This window comes from Taudactylus pleione, unplaced genomic scaffold (assembly GCF_031769625.1).
Source record: "Taudactylus pleione unplaced genomic scaffold, aTauple2 ptg001408l, whole genome shotgun sequence".
NCBI classification, from domain to species: domain Eukaryota; kingdom Metazoa; phylum Chordata; class Amphibia; order Anura; family Myobatrachidae; genus Taudactylus; species Taudactylus pleione.
Window position 1 is genome coordinate 1223542 of NW_028285808.1, and position 24430 is coordinate 1247971.

Here is a 24430-nt window from a genome sequence, read left to right on the forward strand (position 1 = left end):
GACGAAGTTGCACAAGTCTAGTGGCGTGCACTTTTTTTTTCCGTAGCATGCACAGTGCGAGAACATGATGTCCGCAAACATCATAAGTCTGCATCAGGCCCTGACCTTCTAAAAGATAAACTCTTCATAGGTATTTTGCCTTTAAATCAAAAGCATATTTCCTAGCCTACATGGTAAACTGGCATCTCAGAAAATAATTAGAAAAAGCAGAAACAGATACCAAATCAGCCAGACACACACCAAACACACATATATGCTGCATAACAAACACTGCAGGCATGTATGTGTGAGGTCATTGTGATGTAGCTATGAGGCACGTGTGTTTAATGTGTGCAGATTTTGTGAAGAAACCTACAAGGTTATAGATATTAGTATGTAGTTGTGGTTTATAGTAAACTTATTGAAATCACAAATCTACATGGACACAAGCTAAATACGTCTGTCCGTATTTAGAGTTGAGAACAGAATTAGTGCCAGGTGTGTGACTCTCACTAATTGTCTCAGAAGAGGTAGGAGCTGGCTTTACCTGTACTTAGCAGGAGACATCCTATATGCTGGTAAGTGCAATTAAGTGTTTTGCTAACTCATTTGCACTATGGTAATGTATCTGAGTATTGTTATCAGTTACTTTCATCTGCAGTGTATAAGTTACTGAAAATTATATAGAACAATGTAATATTGGAATTTTTACAAACTTATTTGCGGGGTATATTTTGGTACGGGTCCTATACTAACAGACTGGGAATATCCATGTTCTGCCCTTGTGTAGCAATGGACATTCAGTTGTATAAAAACGGGAAAAGGGATTAATTTTTTTTTGAATCTGTGAAAGTTAAAATATACAGTAAATAAACAATATAAATGGTAAAAAAAAACAGATGTATTTTTTGCAACTAAAAGACTTTGAAACTTTTTTTCCTTTTCTTTTTTAATGATTAAAATGTGCTGGTAGTCTCCATAAGTTACAAGTTGATAAAAGGTGTACAGTAGCTTTTTATACTCTTTGGACAAGTCTACCGAACGTACCATCAGAAAAATTAAATCCCACCACCCAGCCCGTTACCCCACAGAGTATCTCCTTCCTGTGTTGTGACATGGGAGAACTACCCTGGGTTCTCAAATAATGGGCCCTTGCTCCACATACTTTACGTCTTTCACATTCAGCCAAACACTCAATTTATTATCAACTTCACTTGTTAGCAGACCCCGCATTCCTCATAGCTGGATCCAGGGTTGTAGCACTTGGGTGCCGTGACCCCATGTAAAGCTGGTCTACATGTTTTTATTGGGTGGTGCATATGCATTGAGTCCCAGTTTAACTTTCAGTACTGGAATAGATAGCCCAATGAAGCTATTCGGCGCATATGATGGCTCATGCCCAGGAAAGCTGAGAGGGACCCTCCATATCGGATGGGCCGGCATCGCTGGCACCATACTGCTGCAGTTTCAATAAGTTTATTGTAATATACAGCAAGCTCCTCCCCTATCTTTTGTCAAGGTCATACTTAAGCTGCATACACACGTAAACATTTTCTGTCCAACCATCCAACTAGTTGATTGGTTGGAATGAAAATCTGGTAGCGTATGGGAGTAACTGACAATCAGCAATTTGCTCTCAAACGCCGGAAAATGGACAAAAACTGTTGTTTGAACAAATCGTTTAGATCAAACATTTAACAAACTTTTCATCTGTTTTCTGGCATTTAGGAGCAAATTGCTAATCATCATTTACTCCCATACGTTACCAGATTTTCATTCCAACCAATCAACTAGTTGGATGGTTGGACAGAAAATCTTTACATGTGTATGCAGCTACTGCAATAAGTTTGATTGGGGAATGTCTTTTCCCCTGTACTGCAATGGCTAATGGTGCGTACATACGTAGCGATTTTAAAGAATGATAATGATATCGTTACCGTTATCGTTCAAATCGGTCATTTAAAAGGACCCTACCAACTTACCATCGACCAGCGATGCGTGGCCACGTATGGACTATAGCGATATCATCCATCGGCCGTGCATGCTGGTCAACTTGCTCCATATCGAGCAAGTTAGATTGCGGGTCGCTATAGTTGCCGGTAAGTATGTGGTGTACTGGGTGATCGATATCAATCACCCAGCACACCTGGGAGGGTGCATGACGATCAGCCAGCGATATCGTATCGCTGGCTGATCGCTACGTCTGTACGCACCATAACACTCCAAATACCCATCCTATTATACACCACCGTGAGCAAATGAAACATTATTGTTCCCTTTCCTGTATGCAGCTTGGAGGAACAATAACAATTGGTGCCCAGGTGCATTTTAAAATCCAGCACTATCCTGGCATCCAATGCTGCACTCAGAGGGGGTCATTTAGACCCGCTCGCGAGCGCAGGACGCTCGCAAGCGGGTCGATGTTGCCCCACTGCGCATGCGCACGACGGAGGGAGCTCCGTCGTGCGCATGCGCGAGACCCGGACAGCGACGGGCTCTCCGTCGCTCCGGGTCTTGCACCAAAGGGGGCGTGCTATTGACAGCACGCCCCCTTTGGTGGGCGTGCCGGGAACGCCTACCGTCTGAGTCCGGCCCCACTGACATCAGTAGTGATGTCAGTGGGAGTGATTTTGGCTCTGATAGAGCCAAAATCACACCAGGGCTTGCGGCAGCGAGACCCTACCGCAGGGTCTCCGTCGCAAGCCCGATGGTCGCGATGGTCTTGACCATCGCGACCATCATCATGGACACTCGCTATAGCTGTGGGTGGTCACCCACAGCTATGCGAGCGTCCAGGAGGACGCTCCATTTTTAATGGAGGAGGGCCCTGATTCAGAACGAGCGCTCTGGTCAGAGCGTTCGGCTCTGAATCAGGCCCAGAGATCTGACTCTAGTGTTTGAGATGAGCTTTTCAGCCAGAGCCTGCCATCCTATGCCTACAAGGAAAGCAGTGGAAGGTAAGGTGAGTGCCCACAGCAGGGGACATGCTCTCTGTTAGATGACAAGGTGTCCTGGAGACCAGGGTGTGACCAGCCTTGGGGTAACTGTTTACAGTGTTCTGCACAAGTCACTGTAATTTGCTTTTTGCTGGTAAATGGAGTTTGCAGTATGATGAGCTTTGGTCACCATATAATGTGGCTCAAACTACAGTGCAGGGGTATGAGGAGTTCATAGGTGCAGTCATATGCAAAAAAAAAAAATTTGTTTATTGAAAATGGATTTATTTACGTATTAATAATGAATATGATCACCTGTAGCTGCAATAACTTGTTTTATATGAGGTCATCAATAGAGCAAGCTTTTCACGTTTCTTAATTCATCATCACAAAACCACACTTTCTATATGTTAGAAAGTAACCATTCCTTGGTTCAACAGTCCCTTCTTCCAAGTCTTATTTAATTAGGGGAGTACCCAGCCTTCTCACTCTCATATTTATTGTCCCCTTTTCATTAATAGTCTTCACTTCTCTAGAAGTATGGCCAGGAGCAAGGTCATGCTGGAGAAGTCCATCACCATGTTGGATGTTCTCAATAGATGGAATAACTGCGCTTTAGAATACCATTATATTTTTTGGAATTCATCATGGTCTTCAATGGGAATAAGGTTTTCAGGCCCGGTAGAGGCAAAACATTTCCAAAGCACTTTTTTTTTAGGGATGTTTTACTGGCTACTGAAGATGCACCATTCCATGGCTCCTCCATACAACAGTTTTTATTGTAATTTTTGGCCTGTTGCAATCAAGTTTTCTTCATTTTAGTTTATAAGGAATCACTTTTTTCATTGGTCCTGTAGCCGTTCTTCCCACTTGTAGAAGTCTCTGACTTTTGAAGAGTAGTTACTGCCACCAACTGTTAAGTGTCTTTCTATGTCCTTACATTTAAAGTCCAGGGGTGTTATTCTGTCCTGTGATCTTTGAGCAGAGAGGGATAATTTCATGTAAGTGCTGGGTGATGTTGACTGCAATGAATTCAGAGACACTATCAGTCTAGCTACAGTAAGTAGGATATGTACTAAAAAAAAAAAAAAATAGCTTGCCATTATGTATATGTGGATGGGCCTTTTATTTTTAACAAGTGCGCACTTTCCACTTTAAAGATAATGCTACATGTATAGCCTCCCACCAGTGTTTGGACATCATAACTCTGAGATGGGTCATGAATGGTTCTTGGCTATGAGGAACTGTGAGACTGACTGCTGGGTACTAGGTTACAGTCAGAGCTTTTATTAAGGTTAAAGATTGATGTAAGGTCTTCAGTGAAGATGCAGTTAAACTCAGACTAAAGGATATGGGCCTGATTCAGATGCGCTCGCAACCGGGTCGATGGTGGCCCAGAGCGCATGCGCACGACGGTAGACCCGAATAGCGACGGGCAATCTGTCGCTCCGGGTCTTCGCACCAAAGGGGGCGTGCTGTCGATGTTGAGTGACAGCACACCCCCTTTGGTGGGCGGGCCAGCACGCCCCCTTTGTTGGGCGGGCCAGTGGGTTGGCTGCCCAGACAGAGGCGTTCCCATGAGAACGCCTACAGTCTGGGGGCGGCCCCACTGACATCACGAAAGCTCTCTGGGGCTTGCAGCAACGAGACCCTACCACAAGGGTCTCGTCGCAAGCCCGATGGTCGCGATGGTCTTGACCATCGCGACCATCATCCTGGCCGCTCGCATTAGCTGTGGGTGGCAACCCACAGCAATGCGAGCGGCCAGGAGGCCGCTCCATAAAAAAAAAGAAAAGACGCCCTGATTCAGAGCGAGCGCTCTGTCAGAGTGTCCGGCTCTGAATCAGGCCCATAGGTTGGGGTGACGTGTGTAATAGAACAAAGAGGACCTTCAGAGCTGTAAACCATACAGCCACACTCTCTGCTTTCACCGTTTGAACCTTTTTGAAAATTCAATGCAATTTGGCCAGTACAAGGGCCTATAACTTGCTTGCTGTATAACTGGGCTGCTGGTTTGAAGGCCTTGGCATTTGCTTTTTGAGTCTCCAAATGGATAAATATATTAAAATAAGCTTTAGTTTACCTGTGTGAGCTTTGATTGTCTTATTTTATTTTTCTATTTTTTTTTTCTTCTTTATAGGGGCCAATCCTATTCCATGCGAAGGGTGCGAGTTGCTGTTGCAACGGCGTTAAAACGCCGGCAACAGACTGGCCCCACGCACCCTTCACAGCCTGCTCCGAACCTGAATTTGCTTCATTTTGCTCTGAGCCCTACGGGCTATTTAAGCAAATTCGGGCCTCCGTCAAGCGCGCCCATTGTCGCGATGACTCACACCTGCGAGAACATCGCATAGAATAGGATTGACCCCATAGTTTGATCAGTGAACATTACTGTGTAGCCATTAAGCTAAAATGTGTTAGAAGCAGGTTCCTTTTGCTTTAGTTTATAGTCTTGTCTAAAATGTAATAATTTCTAACAAATTGCTTTAGTTTGAAGCAATTGCGATCACCTGTACTGTTAAGTGGGCCCTGGCGGTAGACTTCGCTGAACATATTAATTTCATGTTGATCGTTACAATATAGATAACTAGGTGTAAAAGTTGACAGATGTCTGTTTTCTGAATTGGGGACGTTAATGCGGGGTATTCATTCTACTCACCCAAATGTTTTACCAAACGGCACAGATCCCACCAATCAGAGCTCAGACTGTGCATCAGGCCTTGCCTTCGTATGAGCAAGTCTATGCCTTGTCTCTATAATCAGGTGTGATATGTAAGCTCCTATGAGCAGCGCCCTCTACCCTCTTGTGCTTCTCCTTACTCTACCTTCATCTACTTCTTACTCTCTACCAGGGAACCTAACACTTGGTTGCTTTGCATTGTTGCTTATATGGGTGTTATGGTCGCGAATGTAGCAATGTATATTATCCATGTCCTGTAATTAGCGTTCCCGCTAGGCTGTTCTAGCGGGGCGCGGCACCCTGCCCTCCTTCTGGAAGGCAAAAAGCGCCCTGCCCTAACAGCCTGTGGGAGCCGTCTTCACCCGCGGGTCGCAATGTCCCGCGGGTGAAGAAATGTGCGCTGACCCGGTCACCGCCGGAGAATAGACGCCGGGCGCATGCGCCCGGCATCTATTCTCCCTGTCTGCAGGGCTTGGGGGCTGCCCGGCGTGTCCGTAAGTGCCGGGCACGCCCCCAAGGGTGACGAAAAGGGGACGCGTCTTATAGACACGCCCCCTTTTCAATGAGCACGCCCCCTTCTCGGTCGCCCTCTCTAGCTCCGGCGCCCGGCCTCACGCCGGAGCTAGAGTGAACACTATGTATTGTATTGTACTGTACTGTAAGTCACTGTAGATCAATCTTTGTTTATGTATTTTGTGAGGCGCTGCGGAACACTTGTGGCGCCATATAAATAAACGATAATAATAATATGTGAACGCACCTTGGCTTTGACATCCTGTATATTTAGTTTTGCACACACAGATGAGAGTTTACATCATAGAGCTAAAGTAGACAGAAATGTTATAGAATAAGGTGGTAGCCTTACCTGTTATACACTGATGGCCACTGAAATAAACTGCAGTCTCCAAGTTGATGCCACCTGCCACACCCATGCTTCCATGGTCAGCATTAGACTAGTGTCCACAAGAATAGAATATGCAGAGGAACCACTCCAATACACCTGGTAACATCAGAAGGCTACCAGATGTGGGGAACGGTATCCGGATGGAAGATATACAGTGTCTAGATAGACACTCAATAGGTGGAAATCAGATGGTCACCAGGCAATAGGCCAACATGGTCAAACATTTAAAAAGTCGACATGGTCAAAAGGTTGACACATGGTTTTTCAGGATTTTTTAGGCTTAGACACTTAGTGGAGGTTTAGGCTGCGGAAGGGGATGGATAGGGTTAGGGTTACGCTAGGTTCAGGCACCAGGGGGAGGGTTACGAATAAGCACTAGGGGTTGGGGGAGGGTTAGGGTAAAAAAAAAAAAAATCGACCTTTTGTGTGTTGACCTTTTGACAGTGTCAACCATCTTCTGTTAACCTATTGACTGTCTATCTAGAGATGCTGTCAATCTTTTTTGCCTCGCCCATGGCAAACAACTCATGCATAAGGAAGCGGAATGGCAATTATACTGTAGCTGTTGGTTAGGTACAAGTAGACAACAGGCAGGTCATATCCATAAACACAGTATTCTGTCTCCACAGTACCTACTGACAGCTGTATATAAAGGGCCTGATTCAGAGCCGGACGCAATTAGCGCTCGCTTGTCCAGAAAATAGGGGTGGCTATTCTAATGAACCGTTCGCTCTTTGCGGTCTGTTCATGCCTCTAGGTCTGAACGAGCGTACAAAACTTGCGGTCGTTTTTTGGAAAACTACGCCCCCTGGCCGCTCACATCCTACGTCATGTCCGCTATTTATTAGATTAATCGAGTACATCGAACAGCGTATGAACTGCTCGCTATTCTTGTGGTTGGTTTTTGCTACCACAATCTTGCGAGCAGTTCTGGCTCTAGAATAACCCAGTGACGTGGTCAATGACGCTGCTGTTTTAATTATGCGCACCCATAAAACGCCCGTTTTGACCTTTAAGCACGCCTGCGTTCGGATCTCCACTCCCCGTTTTCAAGCACCTTCCCCTGTTACCACCCACATACGCCTCTTTCTGTCACTCAAATTTTTAGGCATTCGCTCTTTTGCGAGCACATGAATTTCGACCGCACTGACTGGTTCGCGCATGCGTATAACGATCCATACGCATGCGCAGTTGGGCAAACATCGCTCAGAGCGAACGAGCGACCGCTTACAAGCGGCTCTGAATCAGGCCCAAAGTCTATAGAGCTGTCTACAGGCACTGTGCTCCTTCCTGGTTGTGGGCAGTTGGTGATTACAGGCACTGTGCTAGCTCCTGAGTCTGGGCAGTTGGTGATTACAGGCACAGTGCTAGCTCCTGAGTCTGGGCAGTTGGTGATTACAGGCACAGTGCTAGCCCCTGAGTCTGGGCAGTTGGTGATTACAGGCACGGTGCTAGCTCCTGAGTCTGGGCAGTTGGTGATTACAGGCACGGTGCTAGCTCCTGAGTCTGGGCAGTTGGTGATTACAGGCACGGTGCTAGCTGCTGAGTCTGGGCAGTTGGTGATTACAGGCACAGTGCTAGCCCCTGAGTCTGGGCAGTTGGTGATTACAGGCACAGTGCTAGCCCCTGAGTCTGGGCAGTTGGTGATTACAGGCACGGTGCTATCTTCTGAGTCTGGGCAGTTGGTGATTACAGGCACGGTGCTAGCTCCTGAGTCTGGGCAGTTGGTGATTACAGGCACAGTGCTAGCCCCTGAGTCTGGGCAGTTGGTGATTACAGGCACAGTGCTAGCTCCTGAGTCTGGGCAGTTGGTGATTACAGGCACGGTGCTAGCTCCTGAGTCTGGGCAGTTGGTGATTACAGGCACGGTGCTAGCTGCTGAGTCTGGGCAGTTGGTGATTACAGGCACAGTGCTAGCTCCTGAGTCTGGGCAGTTGGTGATTACAGGCACGGTGCTAGCTCCTGAGTCTGGGCAGTTGGCGATTGCAGGCACTGTGCTAGCTTCTGAGTCTGGGCAGTTGGCGATTACAGGCACTGTGCTAGCCCCTGAGTCTGGGCAGTTGGTGATTACAGGCACGGTGCTATCTTCTGAGTCTGGGTAGTCGGTGATTACAGGCACGGTGCTAGCCTCTGAGTCTGGGTAGTCGGTGATTACAGGCACGGTGCTAGCCTCTGAGTCTGGGTAGTCGGTGATTACAGGCACGGTGCTAGCTTCTGAGTCTGGGTAGTCGGTGATTACAGGCACGGTGCTAGCTCCTGAGTCAAGGCAGTTGGTGATTGCAGGCACGGTGCTAGCTCCTGAGTCTGGGCAGTTGGTGATTGCAGGCAATGTGCTAGTTACTGGCTCTGGGCAGTGTGTGATTGCAGCTGTGTATTTAATGCATTAAAGAGGTTCTCCATCTCCTGCTGTTCTACCCCATTGTGAACAAAACACTTGGACATCCTGTGAATGATTTGTAAATACTGCTAGGCTTATGCCCTTGGGCTATGTCATCGTAACTTCAGCATCTCCACATCATGACCGCAGGACCACAGAGGTAATTTATCCTGAAAATGGATGCCTGCAGTTTTCTGTTTGCATGGTGTTATAAATGGTTGAAATATCTGTTAGACAACGATTAGTTAAGGTGCATATACACGATTTGTCATTAACGACGTCTTTATTGTTCAATCATTAAAAAAATCGTTCAGTTGATGAACGATAATTGTTCAAGCGTGCTCCCGTTTGTAGTTCATCGTCCATTTCAGGCTGTCCAACATAACGATTTTCATTAAAGGAAGGAACATTTGGTCGTTCATCGTTGTAAAAATCGTTCATTACACTTCAAAAAATTGTTAACTTTTTCAAAGGAAAATCTGACATAATATCGTTGGTTACAAAATCGTTACGTGTGTATGCACGCTAACTGTTAGTGGACAGGCTAATGCTACACAAGTGGGGAATCCACTAGTCCAGCTTACACATACTTCCCAACATTATAGAAATCCGAAGAGGGACAACTTTGCACACCTTAGGCGTGCGTGCCCGAAAAAGGGGACGTGGCCTCATCACACACACCCAATCCGTCACTTTGGGGGGGTGCCCAGGACTCCCGTAGATGCTGGGCTGCCCTCAGAGACTGTCCACACACTGTGCATAGTGTTCATTCTAGCACCTGCACCTGTTACAACCCGTGCAGTTCCTCTTTCCTGCCTGGGGTGCCGCTCTCTGCTCTGGTGCTTCTGGCACACTCTGGTCTGTATATGAGTAGTTTGTTGCATCAGCAGAGTGTGCTAGAAGCACCAGAACAGAGTGTGACACACCAGGCAGGAAGGAGGAACTGCACTGGTTGTGACAGCTGCAGGGTGCTAGAAAAAAACACTAGTGTAGATGCTGTACATGCCCATAGCATCTACTCACCTGTTGCTCTGCTATGCAGACCAGTAGTGCATGCTTCCCCTAACTTCCCCATGACACTGCGGCCCGCGGGTGGGTTGATGAGAGAGTCCCAGAAAAACGGGACTGTCACGCCCAGAGCGGGTCATTTGGGAGCTATGGCTTACATATAGATGATGTTGTTTTCGGACGTCCTGTTGCTCACTCTCTGTATCCTCTTTGGTTTTTATCTGAGCAGAATTTGGTATACTTCGTACCATACCAGCACCCTGAGATGGTACCTACTGACCGCTTCCCACCTCTAAGACACCAGTCAGACATACACATACCTCATACATGAACGTGCTGTCTACCTTTCTGCGGAACTGGTGCCCTCACCTAGCTTCTAGCCGAGGGGGAGGTACATGGGAACAGAGGCCCTGATTCAGAGCTGGATGCTCTGACAGAGCGCTCGCTCTGAATCAGGGCGTCTTTTTTTTTTTTTTTATGGAGCGGCCCACAGCTAATGTGAGTGGCCAGGATGATGGTCGCGATGGTCAAGACCATCGCGACCATCGGGCTTGCGACGAGACCCTTGTGGTAGGGTCTCGTGGCCGTAAGCCCCAGATAGCTTTCGGCTCAAACAGAGCCGAAAGCTCTCCCACTGACATCACTTGTGATGTCAGTGGGGCTGCCCCCAAACGGTAGGCGTTCCCATGGGAACGCCTCCGTCTGGGCAGCCACCCCCCGACCCGTCCACCAAAGGGGGCGTGCTGTCACTCAACATCGACAGCACGTCCCCTTTGGTGCGAGACCCGGAGCGACGGATTGCCCGTCGCTATCCTGGTCTTGCGCATACGCACGACGGAGCCGGCTCCGTCGTGCGCATGCGCTCTGGGCCACCATCGACCCGGTTGCGAGCGCTCATCGCTTGCGACCAGGTCTGAATCAGGCCCACATTGCGGTAATCAGTGCAATAATTATCTCCATCCTCGCATAGAGAAATTATATGTTGGGGGTGGGTTATTTCAGCAGAGGGTATGTATAGACTTTTTTCCTTTATTCACCTCTATACGTACTGGAGCACATACATTTTTCTAGTAATCATTACTTACCTAGGAATTGTCTATTGCTAATCTTCCATTGAGGAGAAGATGAAAGAATTTTTTTTTTTAAATTTACCTCGCATTAGTAGTTCATACTAAGGGTCTGATTCAGAGCCGCATGCTATTTGCGTGCGCTCGCTCTGAATCAGGGCGTCCATATATTTTTACATTCCGGCCCTCTAATAGAGCCGGAAGTCCACTACTGACATCACGAGTGGCAGGCGTTCCTTCGGGAATGCCTCCGTTTGTTCAGCCACCCCCCCTACCCCTACCCGCCTACAAAACGGGGAGAGCGGTCTATCAACATCGACAGCCACCCCGTTTTGCTGCGAGCTCTGGAGCGAGTGAAGGTCTCACTCGCTCCAGGGCTCGTGCACGCCACGCCTGTGCACTGGGCCACCATCGGCCTGCTTGCAAGCGGGTCTGAATCAAGCCCTAATGGCGGGATGTACTAAGCTTCGCATCTGTAATGCCGTACATACCGACGATTATCGGGTACATACTGGTAATATCGACGGTATGTACCTAGAGAATTGCAAAGGACAGCTCTCGCTGTAAGAGCTGTTCTCTGCGTTTGAGGTACTTCCAGGTTTATGACCCAGAAGTCCCTCTATTGTCCTTCTGTGCATGTGCAGAGGAGTACTGACTAGAAGCCCATAGGCTTCTATTGGGTAAAGCCATCCAAAGATGGCATTCCCCACCGGGACAAAGCATCGCATTCCGGCGCTTAGTACATATGAAAAATGCAGTAAAACCCCAAAAACAGAATTTTCGGGGGATTTACTGCATTCTACCCTTGGTACATCCCATCCTAATACTACTCTTCTACCAAAATGCCAGGTCCAGTCGGGTCACTGAACACTGATTTCAATCTGTATCACAGCAGCTTGAACCCTGTTTATACTGCAGACTGGACCCAGGATATTGCCGGGGCTTACCTCTGTCTGCGCTTGGAGATTACATCATCTCCAAACGCCAGGAAATGCGGTCCTCCCTATGTTGTAAATGTGGCCTGGGTCGGTTGACCTGGGATACCAGTTTCCACTGAGCCTTACCAGGGTCAAACCCTGCTCGAGACCCGGGAAGGGTCAGTCGACCGTGTGTTTTTCCTTAAAGCCTTTTCCATTAAGCTGTGACCTGGGTTGACACGACAATAACCTGGGTTTTAGTGGCAGTGGAATAGGGGTTAATATATTCAGCCAAGTCTCTTTTATTCCTTGGCCAGCTGCTATTTATAGGATAAAAGGCTTTGGATGAAATTAGATTAAAAAAAAAAAAAAAAAAAAAAAAAGGTATAATTGTACAATAAGTCTTTCAGCAGCGTCCAAGTTCATAGGGTGATTAAACATTTTCATATTCCTATGCTCAACATAACTGCACTATTGCAAGTGTTTCATCTACAGGACTCCTGGCAGTATTCTGCTGTGGATGTTGTAAATGTGAAAACGAATAAGATTTTGGGCAGGATGTACTAAGCATTGCATCCTCGATGTGGTACATCCTGCCACTTTTCAGGTACAAACCGGCATTATTACGCTGATATGTACTTAGAAATGTGATTAAATCACAAAGGACAGCTCTCCCAATAAGACTTGTCCTTTGTGATAGGTAGATGCTAGAGGGGCTTCCTAGTTTATTAACCAGAAGTCCCTCTGCCCCGATAAGAAGCCCATAGCTATCTTTAGATGGCGTTACCCACCGGGTCCAAGCTCCGGAATTTATCACATTCCGGAGCTTGGTACATATGGAAATGCGGCCAAAACTCAGATAATAGCATTTTCAGAGTTTTCCCCACATTTTCATGCTTAGTACATCCCACCCTGTGTGTTTTTACTATTTTTTTTATAAAAGGAACCTGTCTATCGTAGATTAGAACTGCCCCTGATTCCTGTGGCAAATACTGATACCCTGTCACGGTTTGAAAAAGGTAAAGATGGACTTTGCTGCAGAAAGTATTCACCGCATTTTGACTGTAAAGTTTGTAAACTGTATCAAAGCAGCTGCTCCTGTAAATTGCCAGAATTATAATAACTACATAAGGGTTGTGCTTTTATTTCTTCCTGTCATGGTGAATAAACGGTACGTAAAAAGTTTCACTTTGGGGAAGGGGGGGACAGATGTCCATACAGAAGTGATGGGCAAGCGATGGCCCGTTGGCTGCCAGTCACCCAGTAATCCTTAGTTTATAGTCACTGCTCTGGCTTATTCCCTGCTTGATATCATAAAGCAGAGAATACGACTGAATGGGAGCAGCCGACTTCCACATCACAGGGAGGTCACACAGCACATCAGAGAAGGGAGAGAGTGTATTCTGCGCACTGCGTTCTCCTTACTTCCTCTGCGGGTACCGGACTGAAGTCATTTTTAGGCTCCCATTATTAAAATATATTGAATTAGGGATGTCATTAGTTAGGTTGCTAGATTAGTTCTGGGCACTCGCAGTGAGTGTGAATATTTAGTCATGTGGTAGTCGGAAGACTTGTGGGGGTCTCAAAGTGCTTACACACTAGACGATATTTTGCGCAATTCGCCCGCTTCGGAATGACAAATCGTGTAAATTCAAATCTTGCCTACAGCAGGCAAGATCTGCCAATCTCGTACATAATGCACTAAAAATCGTTAAGGATGTACAATAGATCGTTGGTCAGATTGGACACTTTTTAGCACCATATCGTGTCCTGGAGTGCCGGGGAGCTGCCTGGGGAGAGTTCAAGGGAAATCGCTCATGATATCGCATTGTGAGCACAGTGTACGCACCTTTAGGCCAAGTTACAAGGTTGAGTGGCATGTGGTGGTCTAAAGGCATATTAGGGGTATTTTGGCAAGTGGGGAATTGAGTGGTGTGAGCTTGTACGTTTGCCCTTTGTCTGAGAGGTAACCTTTCCTGTAATTCTCAATATTTAAACATCTGAGACCTCTGTATAAACTTATAAGCTTGAACAAGCGCCCAGTCGATAGTAATGATATCTGGCTGATCACACAATCCATAAAGGACAAGGGGCTGTATTTATTAACATTATTTTTACTAAAATAAAGTGAAAAAGGGTGTTTTCACACCCTTTTCACATTATTTTAGTTTCACCTGTAGTTATTACAGGGCAATTGGAGTAGAATTACTAAAATTCTACTCCAACCCCTAGCATCACTTATTTTTAGTAAAGCAGATCGCATTTCCCATAATTGAATTTGTAATGGGAAATGTGATCCGACCAGAGTTACTAAAAATAAATTGTAAAAAAATACCGGGGGAAGCCCTGTGATAATAACGCCACCTGGAGGTGGCCTTATACAGGGTCTCCCCCGGTTACCGGGCTCCCACTCTGCTCTAACGGGGAGAGCAGAGGCGGGAGCCAGTACCAGTAATCAGCTATGTGGTCTAAACAGACCGCAAGCGGATTGCTGTAAAAAAAAGAAAAAAAAAAATGGTAAATTTTTTTTTTTACTTGCCTGAATCCAGGGACCGGTGATCGGGCCTCCGGTGATGGCTCCTCTCCGGTCAGCTGGTCTCCCACAGTGCACTGCTGCCCGGTCATCAGGTGATCGGGCCCCAGTGCAGTATGGGAGATCACCTGATCGGGAAGCCCGGAGAAGATCACCGGAGGCCAGGAGAATGCAGTTAAGTGTAATGAAGGGAGGGGGGGTCGCGGGGGGGGGAGGGGGGGTCCTGGGGGTCCACGATCGTGGGGGGGCGGGGCTTAGCATCGGTGGGGGGTAGCAGCGACGGTGGGTCGGCGCATGCGCGGGCTCTTAGCCGCGGTATTTTTTCCGAAAATACCATGACTAGAGTGCGGATGGGATCCGCAGGGACAGAGCTTTATCGCAAGCTCTGTCCCTGCAAGGGATTTATAGTAAATCCCTGTGATATTGCCTGAATTCGCAATGCGAATTCACTCAGTAATATCACACTACAATCCGCATTCAATATGCGGATTGTAGTAAATAGAGCCCAAGGACACTTTTTCATTTTATAGATCTCATGGTCATAAATAGTCAGATATTATTACATTGTGCTAATAGGTTTTCAGCCATTCATGCTATTGAGTTATAGCAATGATTTAATACCTTAAACTATTTTAATGTTTAGATCATTGATAACGAAGGCTGAATTGTGCAGTAATTAAGTCTGGTGAATATTTCAGTTGTGTATTATTGATATTAACATTAATAAAGTTGCTTTCATGTTAATGAACTAGGATGGAGACACAGTTAGGCTGGGTAATTTGCCTTCACCCTGGACATCGCATGATTGTCGGTTCACACAATAGATTTAATAAACGACGCAACAATCACTGGCCCTGATTCAGAGCCGGACGCTCTGACAGAGCGCTTGCTCTGAATCAAGGCCATCCCTCCTTCAATTTGGAGAGGCCTCCTGGCCGCTCGCATAGCTGTGGGTGACCACCCACAGCTATAGCGAGCGGCCAAAATGATGGTCGCGATGGTCAAGACCATCGTGACCATCAGGCTTGCGACGAGACCCTTGCGGTAGGGTCTCGCTGCCACAAGCCCTGGAGTGCTTTTGGTTCTATCAGAGCCCATGGGAATGCCTCCGTCTGGGCAGCCACGCCTCCGGCATGCCCACCAAAGGGGGCGTGCTGTCAGTCACCATCGACAGCACGCCAGCTGTCATGGCTTGGCTGTCATTATTCGGGTCTCGCGCATGCGCACGACGGAGCCGCCTCCGTCATGCGCATGCGCACTTGGGCAACATCGACCCGCTTGCGAGCGGGTCTGAATTAAGCCCACTGTTCCGTCCTTCATTAATTTGTACAGCCTCACATGCGATATCGTGTGATTGGCACTGCATCACAGCCAATCACACGATATTGCATGCGACTGCGGGAGTGCGCCTATCGGTCATACACACTGCACGATATGCCTGATTTGTCATTCCGATTTAGCCAAATCGGGCCGATATCGTTCAGGTGTGTACTCTCCCCGCTGATGGATAATGTAACCACACAGCTCAGCCCCTGAAGGCATTTGGCCCACGTGTTAGTTCAAAGTTTAACTATTTTTTTTTTTTATTTAATTACACTACTGGCGAATTTTTAAATTTTTCATTGAAATTTAAGGACTAGTCCAGAGAATAACCTGAAATGGTACAAATTAAGTGGTAAACTGCTAGTGGTTAGAAAAAAAATCAGTTTGTTCGCAAAAACTAAAAAATAATAGAGTTCAGAGTTATTGAAGAGGCCTCTTTCAAGGAACTTAAGGGGCCTATCCATTACACGATTTTTTGAACGAACCGACCAAAACCAGGAGGTTTTGGTCGGATCGTTCAAAAAGTCGTCTAATGGATAGGCTGCAAACGTCCTGCGCCGCGCACTCCCGCGAACGAGAGAATAAGTATTTTTCCGTTCAAATACGCTGGTCAATTTCTGCATATTGCTGAACGACTTTAGAAAAGTTGTTCAGTGCATATGCAGTGAACGAGCAATGGCGAATAGCAAACAACTTTTTGTCGCAAAGCCACTCCCTGGAGACTCCCAGCAGTTGCCAGTCATCTCCTGTGCCCTGAAGTAGCAGCAAGCTGACGCTGGGGGACCACGCTGTATTTCAAGTTTTTAAGGTAAGTACCGGGTTGGGGGTGGGGATGGGGGGTTACGGGGATGGGGACCCACTGACCACCACTGGGGGGGGGGGGGGATCGGTGTCGGTGGTCAGCAGCCATGCGGGGGACACCCACCAATGTATCTTTTTTTTTAAAAAACATCAAGGATACACCTTCTTTAATGAATATTCACTCCATTCATTAAAAATTTCCACTCCCTTGTCTCTTCAGTGACAATCCTTGGTTTTTAAAGATATCGTTCACAAAGTCTTTCATGTTTGTGAAAGATTTTTTTGCATGAGAGACTTTTTGTTGGCAGGAAAAAGAGTCTTTGGTCTTTCACCCAAAAAATCTTTTAATGGATAGGCCCCTTTACAGCTGGTCTGCAAAAATGAAAAATAATCTTGCTGGGACACGAAGCACCACCAGTGGCCTCCTGAAGAAGAATGTGAATCAAAATTGTTAAATCTTTGGTTTATCACTCAGGGTTTTCTGCGCTGTCCAGTAGGATGTGTGTGGGGTTTATTTAGTAAGCGGCAGCTTGTAAAAGCCACCACTTCCTGGTGTGTTTTATGCCCAAAATTTTAAAGGCCAATGCTTTTAATAGTCACAAAATACTCTTGGAATCGGCGATGTTTACAAGCTGTCCCTTAGTAAATAAACCCCTGTGACACCAACTGTCAAACATGAAGGAGGAAGCGTGATGGTCCGGGGCTCTTGCTGAATCCCTTGGTTTGCCGAGTGCCTTTGCCGTTGGTCTATGCCTTTGGTTCATGTTACAGCAAGTTAATGACCCAAAACATACCTCCAGGCTATGTCAGAACTACCTTCAATGAAAAGACCAAGACAGGAGGCCTCAAATCATGGAATGGCCAGCGCAGGCTCCTGACGTAAACCCCACCGATCTGGTTTGGTATGAACCGGACAGGGTAAAAGGGTGACTGCAAACAGCAACCTACAAGAGCAAACCATTTGTGATAACTTCTGCAACAGCGTTGGGAATAACTTCCCAAGCAGTATTTGATTTCCATTATAGAATGAATGCCACCGGTGTGTTCGGCGGTTTTATCTGCAAAAGGTGGCTTTTTTTTTTTATTTAAGTAAAAAATGTCTTAAAGAAAATTATTCTATGGCTTTTATTTACTAAAATATGGGGTTTTAGAAGTGGAGATGTTGGTCAAAAAGCAACCAATCTAATTCTAATTAGTATCTTCTAGAACGTGCTAGATAAATAAGTAGAATCTGATTGGTTGCTATTGGCAACATCTCCAATTCTATAAACCCGCACTTTAGTAAAAATACCCCTAAGTGTTTATTATTTATATGCTTTAATTTTCAAGTATCATATCAATAAAAAAAATAAAAATAAAAGTTGGGGTAGTGTAAATCTAGGTCTTCGGTCTCTTCACAGTAGTGCTGGCTCTGTCTGCTGGCATGCAGTATTTTACTTTTGTTTATTTGGGGGGGGGGAGGATTTACAGAGAGGAATAAGCCGCAGATTGTATTACTTGGCGATCATTTGAACACATTTCATTGGCTGCGCTATCCCATATAGGTCAGTGCGGCAAAACTTTTTCATGCTGTCTGTATTGCTAAGTGTCACTGGAGGCCTGAAATGGAACAAGAACATTTTATCTTGCTTTCTATGTTACTTTTAATTGCCTCCCTGGAAGACGTCCTATTATACTGAGCTAACAATAAGAACTCCTAGTTAAAGGCAGATAACCCTTTCCTGTATGTGATCAGGAGCGTCAGAATCAGCAGGATTCATCATATATAGTATAGTGATGAAGCTGTCTGCATTAGATATATACAGTCCTTGACAAATTTGTTAATAATATACTTCCACAAAAAAATAAAAACCCATATTTTGCTCCAAAATAACTTGAAACTGACAAAAGTAAATGGCATCCATCATTGATTGTTCCATATAAATCAGACTTGGCATTTGATTTTCTCTTTCATCCACTAGGGGACACTGGAGGTGCTTACGCTGGGGGTATAGAGGCGTGGAAAGCTGGAGCCGGCACTTTAAATAATTTAGAAGTGTGAAGCTCCTCCCCCTCTATGCCACACCAGCCCTCAGTTTAGAAAATGTGCCTACAGAGCTGGTCACAACCCGCTGTGCTCCAGCAACACATTTATTTTATTTATTTAGTTTTATTATTTTCTAACATCTTTTTTTACACCTTTTAGGTACCCTTCGCCACCTCTCTAAAGGTGGGGTCCGGGTACCTGGCGCCCTGTCCTTAATAGAAGGCAGGAAGGAGTACACAGTGCTTATACTAAAAGCACTGACAGCTCCTTACCGCCACACACACAGCACTTCTACAAAGCCGGGCTGCCGGGCAGTCTTCAGAAGCGGCTGCCGGTCAGGTGACTCCCCCTCAAGAAGGAAGTGCTGTTCGGAGGGAAGCCGTCCAGGGAGCGCAGTGAGTAAATCACTTGCGCATCCCCCGTCTCCTGCCCCCGCGGCCAGTGCTATGGCGCTGATAATAGCGCTTCTCCCCTCTTCCCACTGCTGAGCGGCTAGAGGCTCCTGTTCAACGGGGCTTGAGTAGCGGCTACAGCGCTGCTCATTGAATTGCATCTCCCCTCTCCCCACTGCTGAGCACAGCGGGGCTTGCAGGGGGAGATGATTACTTAGTGTGGCAGCCATATTAGAGCCCCTGTGGGCTTGAGGAAGGGGGCGGAGCTTAACAGCGCGGGCTCCCTGTGCCATTTACGCGGCAGCGGCTGTGAGAACAGCGTGGCTGCTGTTTGTTTAACCCACTGTTGCCTGCATCTCTCCATTATAGGTAGGGTGCAGCACAGGCAGAAGGCTGATTCTCCTGACTACATCCCTGGCAAGAGGCTGTGGGTAATCACTGGGTTGTAAGTGCAGGGAATCTAATCTGTGGAGGGGAGTGCCTCTTCCTCTGTGTCCCATCCAGCTTCTGTTTTATTTCAAATTCACTTCTGGTGTACCTCTGGGTGACTGTGTGTATCTATGTCAAACACAACAAAAGCGGCTCAAAAGATGTTTGTCTGTTCTAAGTGTAACAACAAACTATCCAGGCCGCATGCCGCTGGATCCACGTTATGTAATGCTAGTAAAGCAATAGATCCACCGATGGCTATTACGGCCACACCTGCTCCTCCATGGGCCGTTGACATGGTAGGAGTAATGAGGGACTTAACGTCAGAGTTAGCTGAGGCACGTAAGTCTCAGCCTCTCTAGGTGGCTGATTTAACCAAGTCTTTAGACACCCTGGTACAGCTTATGGGTACATCTGCACCCTCCAACAAAAGCGTACTCTGTCGACTGTTCTCCAGTCAGAGGATTCGGATGAAGAATTCCTCACTACGGAGGATACCGAAGAGGAGAATGGGAGGACACGTTACAGGACGGTACCTCTCAGGAGTTGGAGTCCACTTCTCCCGGGGTGGAATCTCTAATTTTGGCGGTTAGAAAAACACTGAATTTACCTGAGGATGTAATTCCTGCATCCCAGGAGTGTGAATTATTTCATGAACAAAGAGCTTGGTGGTTTTTCCGTTTTCACTGCAACTTCAACAGCAGCTCTCAGTGGCCTGGAAACAACTGGATAAATGGTTCCAAATTCCGCGCCGGTTTCCATCTAGCTACCCTTTTCCATCATCCATGATGGACAAGTGGGAAACGCCTCCTCCAGTAGATGCGTCCGTCTCTCTCTAAGAAAACAGCACTCCCAGTACCGGGGGGCTACAGTACTAAAAGATCCTTCGGATCGTAAGTTGGAGACAAAGCTAACATCTATTTGTACTGCAGCGGGTGCTCAACTTGGACCCACCCTTGTTACCACTTGGGTTAACTAGGCGGTGGTTTTTGCTGGGCTGACCAGTTGATTACCGGTTTGGACTCTGGTACCTCTAGAGCAGAGTTACGTCTACTTGCAGAACACATATGTGAGTCTGCAGTTTACTTGGGCGAGCTTCAAAAGATATCAGTCAGATTAGTGCTCGCATATCCGTTTCTTCTATTTCGGGGTGCAGAGCCCTCTGGTTGCGCACTTGACATGCGGATGCAGAATCTAAGCGTGCGGTGGAGGGTTTACCATTCACTGGCGATATGCTCTTTGGCCCAGAATTCAGAATTAGCCAAATGGATATTCCAGTCCACGGGGCGTAAGTCTTCCTTCCTCCCGTCAACTGCTCCGACCCCCAGAAGATCTTACAATGGACCTTCGTTTCATTCCTTTCGTGCGCCTCATTCCTTTCGTGGTAGAGCCAGAGGTGCTTCCACGCAAACTAGACGGCAGGGGTAGAGGTCGTCCACACAGGGTTGCACGTAGACCAGAGCCTAAACCAGCGGAAAAAAAAAAAACAGGTGGCATGACGGTCTTCCGTCCCACCTGGTAGCTTCTGCAGTGGGAGCCCGTCTGCAGAACTTTCAACAAGTTTGATCGTCCAACAACCAGACCTCTACAGACCCGTGGATCCGCAGACTAATTTCCCTGGGGTTCCGAATAGACTTCGAAGCTCCCCCTCCACCTCGGTTCTTCACTACAAGTCTGCCAACACCTGTAGACAAGGCCAAGGTTCTACAGGAGGCTATCCAGTCTCTAGTGGTATAGTCTGTGCTAGTTCCGGTTCCGGAACATCAAAGAGTTATGGGATTTTACTCAAGCCTGTTTGTAGTACCCAAGCCGGATGGCTCGGTCAGGGCCCATCTTAAACCTCAAGTCCTTGAACCTCTATCTGAAGATGTATCGTTTCAAAATGGAGTCTCTGCAGTCAGTCATAATGAGCTTGGAACCAGGGGAGTTCCTATTATCCCTGGATTTCAAGGATGCCTATCTCCATGTTCCCATCTGGAAACCACACCAGACCTTTCTGCGTTTTGCCATATTGCTGTTCGGGTTATCCTCGGCTCCCCGCATATTCACCAAACTCATGTCAGTCATGATCGCTCTCCTTCGGTCATCAGGAGTAAACATAATCCCATGGCTCCATCGGTGTCTCTTCTATCAGATCATGCCTTACTGACATATTACACTCTAATCCAACACTGTTGGATAATCAACTTCAAGAAGTCGAATCTCAGTCTGTCCCAGAAACTTCTGTTTCTGGGCATGATATTGGATACGAAATCACGGAGGATTTTTCTTCCAACAGACAAGGCCAGGGATATCCGGTTATTGGTTCAACTGGTCCTCAGACCAAAGAAGGTGTCAATGCTTCTTTGTCTGCATCTCTTGGGGAAGATGGTAGCTGCTTGCGAAGCGCTACAGATTGGCCGGTTCCACTCCAGGGTATTTCAGCTGGACCTGCGAACACAGGAGTCAGGGTCTCATCTGCTTCTACATCGACAGATCTGTCTGAGCCCGGTTACCAGAGTAGCCCTTCTTTGGTGGACACAATCCAACAATCTGTTAGCAGGCAGAAGATTTGGAGTGTGGGACTGGATCATCGTAACAACGGATGCCAGCCTTCGAGGATGGGGAGCAGTAGTCCTCGATTATTACTTTCAGGGTCGATGGTCCCCTCTAGAACAGAAGTGGCCCATAAATGTATTGGAACTCAGAGCGATTTACAATGCTCTGATAGAGGCAACAGAGTTTTTAAAGACTCGTCCGGTAAGAGTTCAGTCCGACAACGCGACGGCCGCCACTTACATCAACTGCCAAGGGGGGATTCTGAGTCGCATGGCTATGCGAGAAGTAACTCAGATCCTCCGGTGGGCCGAGAACCTGTCAGAATGGCAGTTTCATCCAGACGTGTTCAACGCGCTGATACGTCAATGGGGATGTCCTCAGGTGGACCTCATGGCGTCACGGTTGAATCATCAGCTCCCATTATACATGTCAAGTCGAGATCCGCAGGCGGAAGCAGTAGATGCTCTGACAAGTCCGTGGATCTACGACTTCGTTTACATTTTTCCTCCGATTCCGCTTCTTCCTCGTCTTTTAGAAAGGATAAAACAAGAGACAGCCTCTGTAATTCTCGTGGCTCCAACCTGGCCTCGGAGAAGTTGTTGGACGATCAGTGGCCCCTTCCTCTGCGCCCGGATCTTCTACAGCAGGGCCTTTTCATACACCACAACTTAACGCAGCTGCGTTTAACGGGGTGGCTCTTGAAACCGATATCCTAAGACGCAAAGGCATCCCTGACACGGTTATTCCCACCATGCTACGCGCCAGGAAGCCAGTTTGAGCTGCGCATTATCATCGCATCTGGCGTGCTTATATGTCACCGTGTTCCAGTCAGGCTCTTCCATCTAGGACTTTTAGTTTATCCCGGTTTTTTGCTTTTCCTTCAGACGGGTCTGGATTGTGGCCTTCGTCCGGGAACCTTAAAGGTGCAGGTTTCTGCCCTCTCCATTTTCTTTCAAAGGAAATTGGCCCTCATTCCTGAGGTGCAGACGTTTCTTCAAGGGGTCTTGCACGTGCAGCCTCCTTTTGTACCTCCAATAGCTCCCTGGGACCTTAACTCGGTGCTTCTGTTTCTTCAGTCACCCATGTTTGAACCTTTGGAGAAGGTTGATCTTAAGTACCTGTCTTGGAAGACGGTCCTCCTCTTGGCTCTCGCTTCGGCTCGTAGGGTTTCGGAATTGGGTGCTCTGTCCTAGAAGCCACCTTACCTTGTATTTCATGCCGATAGGGCAGAACTCTGGACGGTAGCCGCCTTCCTTCCCAAGGTAGTGTCGGCTTTTCATGTTAATCAGCCTATTGTGGTACCGTTGTTGGTGGAGGACTCTGGTGGTCCTTCTACCTTGGATGTGGTTAGGGCTCTTCGGATCTATGTTGCCAGGACAGCATCCCTCCGTAGTCCGAGTCGCTTTTTATCCTCTATGATGCTGTTCGAATGGGTTGGCCAGCATCCAAGCACGTTGGATCCGGCTGACTATTCATCAGGCTTATGTTAGTGCCGACCGTTGGCCTCCTTCGTCTATTTCAGCTCATCCCACACGTTCTGTGGGTGCATCATGGGCGGCCGGTAGAGGAGCCTCCATGTCACAGTTGTGCCGTTCGGCCACTTGGCCTTCAGTTCACACGTTTGTCAGATTTTACAAATTTGATACATTTGCTATGTCGGCATCCCGTTTTGGCCGCCTGCAGGCGCCGCTGAGCCCTCCCGCCCGTGGGGAAAACTTTGGGACGTCCCCAGCCTAAGCACCTCCAGTGTCCCCTAGTGGATGAAAGAGAAAATGGGATTTTGGTACCTACCGGTAAATCCTTTTCTCTGATTCCACAGGGGACACTGGACGCCCACCTCTGCGCTCTTAACCTGCCTGTTCAGCTTGTTCCATATGTTGTATGATTCAGTTATTGTGTGTTCTTCTCTCCCTTTTTTACTCCGCTTGTTCTCCATCTCCTCTCGGCCTTCATTTTCTAAACTGAGGGCTGGTGGGGCATAGAGGGGGAGGAGCTTCACACTTCTAAATTATTTAAAGTGCCGGCTCCAGCTATCCACGCCTCTATACCCCCAGCGTAAGCACCTCCAGTGTCCCCTGTGGAATCAGAGAAAAGGATTTACCGGTAGGTACCAAAATCCCATTTTTGATTCAACCAAATATTTTAAATAATAAATAAATGAAAGTGGCATGGAGAAAATGATGGGACCCTTAGCCTAATATATTGTTGTGCAACCTTTAGAGGTATCGCGCTGGGAAGTTTAGTCGGAGAATGCCCGTTCCCGCGCCTAAACACCCTGTTTAAGACGCGAGGGACAGGAGAACGGGCATTCCCCGACCTAACAGCGCGTACAATTGAATAGCTCTGGGAGCTCCTTCCCGACGCTGTTCAAGTCACGTTGAATTGAATCGAGCCCAATGAGGTAGTTTGTCAACGGGTAGTTTGGCTCACTCTTTCTGAGCAAACTGCTTCAGCTGTCTCAGATTTGATGGGTGCCTACTCCAGACTGCATGTTACAGCTCTTATCATAGACGTTCATTA

At 47.2% G+C, this 24430-nt stretch overlaps 1 protein-coding gene across 1 annotated transcript in view; it reads left to right on the plus strand.

The window, feature by feature from the left end:
- Positions 1-378: 378 nt before the first annotated feature.
- The window catches only part of LOC148442714 (janus kinase and microtubule-interacting protein 1-like), a 144780-nt gene continuing 120728 nt past the window's right edge, over positions 379-24430 (plus strand). Inside the window, exon 1 of the mRNA XM_088463576.1 lies at positions 379-557. The gene's annotated coding sequence lies outside the window, so the exon portion shown is untranslated. The remainder of the gene's footprint in view (positions 558-24430) is intronic.